The sequence below is a fragment of the Pezoporus flaviventris genome, unplaced genomic scaffold (assembly GCF_033815535.1).
Source record: "Pezoporus flaviventris isolate CSIRO_AGI_PZ_B2104156 unplaced genomic scaffold, CSIRO_AGI_Pfla_v1 ptg000090l, whole genome shotgun sequence".
In the NCBI taxonomy this organism is placed as follows: domain Eukaryota; kingdom Metazoa; phylum Chordata; class Aves; order Psittaciformes; family Psittacidae; genus Pezoporus; species Pezoporus flaviventris.
The window spans coordinates 213,948-220,103 of NW_026892638.1; positions in this window are offsets into that span (position 1 = coordinate 213,948).

Genomic DNA, 6,156 nt, shown 5'->3' on the forward strand with positions numbered 1-6,156 from the left:
GGGCCCCAGACAGGCCCCACACCGCCCTCGGGCAGCGCCGATCCAGTCCGGTCTTCCCCTTAGGCAAGCGCAGCCCCCGGGCAGGGTAAGGCAGGGGCAGGGCAGACCGGCACTCATCGCGCTGCAGGCAGAGGAAATAGCCCGGGTCCTTTTTTGGCCCTCTGGCATACAGGTGGAGTTGTTCGGGCAGGTAGAGGCAACAAGGTGTCAGGCATAAATAAACGCCAGCTCCTCACCTGGGGTGGTATTTTGCCAATACACATGTGCACCCAGGATACAGGTTTCTCTTACCCCAAAACCATTTGGAATGTGTAAGGAAAACTCACACGTACCAACACTAGGTACCAGCTTAGGTTAACACTAAGCAGGCCCAACTGCAGGTGTCTTCACCTGCACTTACAGCTCAACCTTTCAAAAAGGCCTTTTTCATTAAGGGTTCTGTGGTTTGTGCTACAAAGTGATGCTTCCTGGCTGGTAGTTCTCTCTCAGCCTTGGTGTGGATTTCCCTGCTTCTGCAGTTAAGCAGGGCTCAGACTTCATGTGAAAGGGGAAGAGACAGAAGCCAGATGTGGCTTCTGCTGGTGAATTCTGGGGTAGCAGAGGCAACTCAGTTTAGCTTGTCCTGTTTTCATTCTTGTCTCTTAGTTCCATTTCATTCTATCTCCTGTATGAAAGAAAGGAAATGGGAGGAAAAAATGCTCTGAAGCTCTCCACTAGTACAGTAGGTACTGCCACATGGAATTGCTTTCCAGTAGCTTAACTTTGCATTGTAGATAACCTGTCACTGGAAGAGCTGCTCATCCATGGCAGGAAGTCTGCTCTCCTCTGTTTCTCAGAATACTGTTTTTGAGAAACATAACCATCCCTTTCGTTGTTTGATTTCCAAAGCTTCCATGAGGTGCTGTGCCTCTGTTCGTAGCAACTTACAAGCTATGGAGGAGAATCGCAAGCAATAAAAAATCAAAGCAGGAAGCTCCATTAACCATTCTGTACAGTAAGACAATGGTTTGGGTGTTAGACAGGTTTCACACATGTCTTTCTGTTCATGGCAGGTCTAATGAAAGGAACTGGACATTCTTCCTTTGCTGAAGTCTCTGGTTACTTGGGTTTGGGGTGTTAGTTTGTTTAAGAGATGAAGAACTGCTCAGTACCTCATTTTTCACTGAAGCTACAAAAAGGTCCAGGCTTCATCTTAACAGCTCATGTGGCATCAAGTAGGACCTTCCTTGATTGCCAAACCTGGCCACACAAATCAAGCTATCAGCAATGTAAATCCCAACTTAAACACACATACCCATTTATCAATGACACAATTATTTATTTCATAGTTTCATACATTCTTTATACATTCTTTGTCCATACAAGCATGGACAAAGGAATAACTCAAAAAATATTCTGTCACATGCAGGAAAGAAAATGCCTGAGGAGACACACAGAAGTAAGGTTTCCAAAACTGCTAGTATATTCATCAGGTCCAGACCAAACAGATCATTTTAAGTTTTCATCTTTTTTGATGAACTGAATTATCAGCAGTCTACTTCAGCACATGAACAGAAAAATTCATCAAATATTCCTTTTCATCTATAGTGTCAGCAACTCTATTGTCTTTTTGGGGGGAAATTAAGGAAAAAACCAACAAAAGAGTTTACATGGTTTTAACTCGCTGGAATACTACCAGACAAGATACACTGCTCTAGCTTGTTGCTAAATACTAGTGTTTGAATTCCTGCAACAAACCCATTATATACAAGGTCATGAAATCTAATCATGCCTTTAGAACAAGATCTTTCCAGTCACGAGATTAAAAACAATGATATCAGACCAGGTGCCAGTGAAGGCAGCACAAAATCAGAAGTGAAGAAAATGTAATTCAGAGCAGACCAAGGTTTTCCAAACCGAGCTTGCTTGGATGGCAGCAGCTGTTGGTGGGTCTTGTATAAAATACAGCAGAAAGCATATTTATATTCACCATTTCCTCCTCTCCATCCTCCTGTTGCACACAAAAACGCATCCCAAACAGTGGTCCTAATTGTTAACTTTAGCCCTAGAATCAGTCATAAAGCCGCACTACCCTCTAATTCCTCTTGGGCTTCAAACGTTCTCACCGTGCTTCTGTCTTCTTCCTGCCACCTAAGTGGGAGGTGGTGGGTCCATCTTTGGTTGCTGTGACTGGGCAGGCTGAGGAGGTGCTGAGCTGTGCTAGGGACAACACAGGCTGGGTATGAACACATTGGCAGAACAGCTGCTGCTGCGTACGGTTTTAAAGGTGTTTACGAGCAGGGGTTTGTGAAATGCTGGAGGAGACAATAATCAGTATGTCTACATGCCACTTACCATGGGATTTTTTTTCTGTTAAGGCACACGTTCCCAATATTTCCCAATCACTTCTTCACTGGCAGTGGTATCCCTGCAAAGAATGCTATTGCATGACAGAGTATTACAGCATCATGCCCATCATTAAACACAACTTTGTACCCCAGGACAACAAAGCCTTATCGAAGCTGTAGGTGTCACCTTCTTTGTAGAGGATGTACCTCATGCTTGACCAGCAACTGAGGTAAGTTCACAGGAGTTTTCTTAGTATCTCTTATAATGGTAAATTTGCCTCCTTGGCAAAACACACCAGCAGTATATAACTGTTATCTACGTCATAATAATATGTGGAGGTTCACACCAACAAAGAACTGTGATGAACTCAGTACAAGCCAGCAAACACACAATGCCTGTTAATGTTTGCTCATATTCCACCTTCCTACAACATTGCTGGCTACAGGAGTACCATGTAACAAGTGCAACTAGACAATCTTTCCTTAAAGGAAGCTGACATGCCACCGAGTCCAGTACTCTTGCTGACATAGATCTTGGCTGTATCCAATAAAATCCAAGTGATTTATTCAAGACTGTTTTAAACAAAAAATGTTACATAAAATTTAGAAGGCTAAATCTCATGAAAATTAAGTGTAATTTTCCATTCCTCCTTCTGATATATTAAATATGGCAACAAAATGCTGAACCTTCCTTACAAAAAAATAAATCTAAAAAGTCACTCCTAGGTTTAAGTTTCATTTCTGTGTTGGTGAAACAGGAGAAGAGGAACTTAAGATCACTTTGCAGCCTCTGCTTTTTGTCATAACAGTTGACTAAAGGAAAGAAAAAAAAAAACAAAACTATGCTATGTGAAAGCATATCTTCTTTTCCCGTTTGTCTGTGCAAATTATTCTGGAGAAACAAAGATGTTACTGGTCAGATCATCCCCAGAGTTTCTCAAACAGAAATGTTTCTTTGCTCACCTTCACAGTAATCAGAACTAAAGCAGAGACAACACTCATTTTTTTCCCCCTTACTGTCATGATCTTACATACAACTAGGCAACTTGCTGGATGATGTCTGTTGATGTTTATATCCTGACTTTAAGCCTCTCCTTTATTCTACTATACTCAAGTTCACCAAATTTCACATCATAACAGCATATTGAGCACATAAGTCATAGCAAGCAGCAGTGTTAAAAAGCAGGTGCACTGGTTGAAGCAAGATCTTCCTTCTATGACATGTAAAGAATCTGTATTCTTCAAAGAAAAATAAAGCGCAGTTGTCAGAAGGAGCTGTCAATCCAAGACAGGAAAATAGAGTTTAATATAGAAATAGTTAAACATAGGTAAGAGGCAAGAAAGAAGTAACTGTACCCAGGGCAGTACACAGACCACACTAAAGTTATGTCTCTGCTTATCAGCTTGTATTTTGAGATACACACGTGCCAGCTGAATAGCTACAGAGCTGATCATGAAACTGAACTTAACTTCTGTTTCCATGTTGTTTCTCACGTCAAATATCATCCATTTGCAGCAACTCCTTACTCTGTGATGCTGAACTACATTGTACATACAGCAACACATACAGCAGTAAAGCATCATGGCTACTTCTCTGGCAGCCATGATGCTTTAAGACTGTTATACTCTTCGTAACATTAAAATGATTTTCTTTTCCTGTTATTTCAATCAGATCATGCTCCCTTTGCTACTGAATCAAGAATCAGTAAGCTGCAAGGCTCTTCAGTACAACTTCTTCCTTGTTTTCACGCTCTTAAAAGTCTTCTTCCCTACTTCTTCTCAAAGAGACTTAAACACTTTTGTCCATCATCCAAAGTGGCCTGAAGCAAATGGCTTTGATTGCACCAAGATCTTCAGTATTTAGGAATGGACTAGCTTATTTCAATTGCGGCCACCTAAATGACTAATTAAATATGACTTCCTGGTACACATCAACAATTTACTGCTTTCTGGTGTTGTATGTCTGGTCTCAAATACCTCAGACTACGACTGCCACCTGGATCTAGGCTTGCTATGCTCATTTTAGCTGCCACCACAATAAAATATGCAGGTTTTGCATTTATCTTTACAAAGTAGGCTTTATTACATGGGGCAGTAGAAACACACAGTTAACAGTTACAGCAGAATTCTGAAGTTTGAATATAAACTTTAAAGAAACCAAAAGGAAACCCATAAACCATAGTATTTATTTTAGGTAATTTTGTTCAAAAGAAAAATAATGAGCAGTGTCATGTGAACTGGTGAAAAGCAGAACAACTTAAAGAACCAGAGCACTTGTTTCATTACATTTTTCTTCCCCAATACCAGATGTCTCACTGACATGTAACTGAAATGTCAGTATTACAAATCCTCTAATTTTTGAAAGACAACTTACAGCCTTTTACATGTTCTGTGATGCCAAGATCCTGTTCCCAACACCCTTCTCATTTTTTCTTTCTTTACCCCACAAGTAAGGGATTTTCTTGCAGTAGAAAGCTTAACATTTTTTTCTTCATCTTTTAATAACAGAACTGTGTAAAGTTCAGCAGACTCAGGACAGCAAAAACTTTTATCATTGGTCATGGTTCTAAGAGACATGCCTTAAAAAATAGGCTGATCAGGTTTTTAAATTAAAACAGGATGTGTCAACAAGGGGATGATCTGAGTAGTTGAAACAAGAACACAAGAAGCGATGTATTGATCCTAAAACTCTGCAAATCAACAAACTATGTACTTACTGCCTATAATGAATGGAGAACACTTACTGCCTTCCACAGATAAGGAAACAGAAATTCCACAACTGATTCTTGACAGCTGCCTTTATTTACTGAAAATACCCAAGCCTGTCACCTTGCTAAACTCCAGAGTATTGTGTTTGTGCCACTGAGATGGCAGATTTACAGTGTAGGACAACATGAGTTATTTTAACTACAACCAAAACAAACAAAAAATGCATTTCTCTCACAAGTCAAGATTTTAATCATTTTCTTCTGAACTTATTGTCTGGACAATAGCTATAGGTATTTCTGTGGAATAGTTTTATCTTCGAGGACAAGCTGAATTAATGGGCTAAGTTATTTTTAGACCAGACTTTTATATGCTTGTTATAATCAGAATGACTAAACGTAAACTATTTTAAGTGCAATATCATTAGTATTAAAGGAATGTTTTAACCTACACCAGTACAGGATGATCCAAGGATATCTACTAAGTATATTTACTGACATACAATCCAATAAACATACAAACAAGCTAAGGCCAACACAGTTCATCTGCCTATACTCAAACCAGTGTTACTGGACCTTATTTTGAGTGCAGAGGACCACACCTGGGTTTAGAGGAGCGTATGTAACTATGCATCAGGTAAACCTCTTCTCCATGCCTCCTCCAATACCATTATATTTACACATTTTAACATGAAGAAATGGAAAACATAGTACCAATTTGCTAAGCTTTGCTCCACAAAAGGTAGGAATTTCACAAGACTGTTAAATAACCGCAGATAGGTGTTAACAACACACGTACATGCCTCCTCACGGCATCTACCGGGAAACAGAGAAAGCTAACGTTCAATTTGTAGCTTAACTTTATTTGACTATTAATAAAAGAAAGCACATCCACCTCGCACGAGGGTTGCCGACCGCACCGGAGACATCCCCAGCGGTCCCCATGGGTGGGAACTTCCCGAAACCGGACTGAAGAGGATGCGCGGTCGGAAGGACCCGGCCCGCCTCCGCCACCACCACCACCACCACCTCGACAGTCCCCACGCAGCCCGGCTGCCGGCTGTTAACAGCAGGCTCTTAGCCCACCGCTTCTCCAGCGGCGGCACGGCTGCACAGCCTAACCC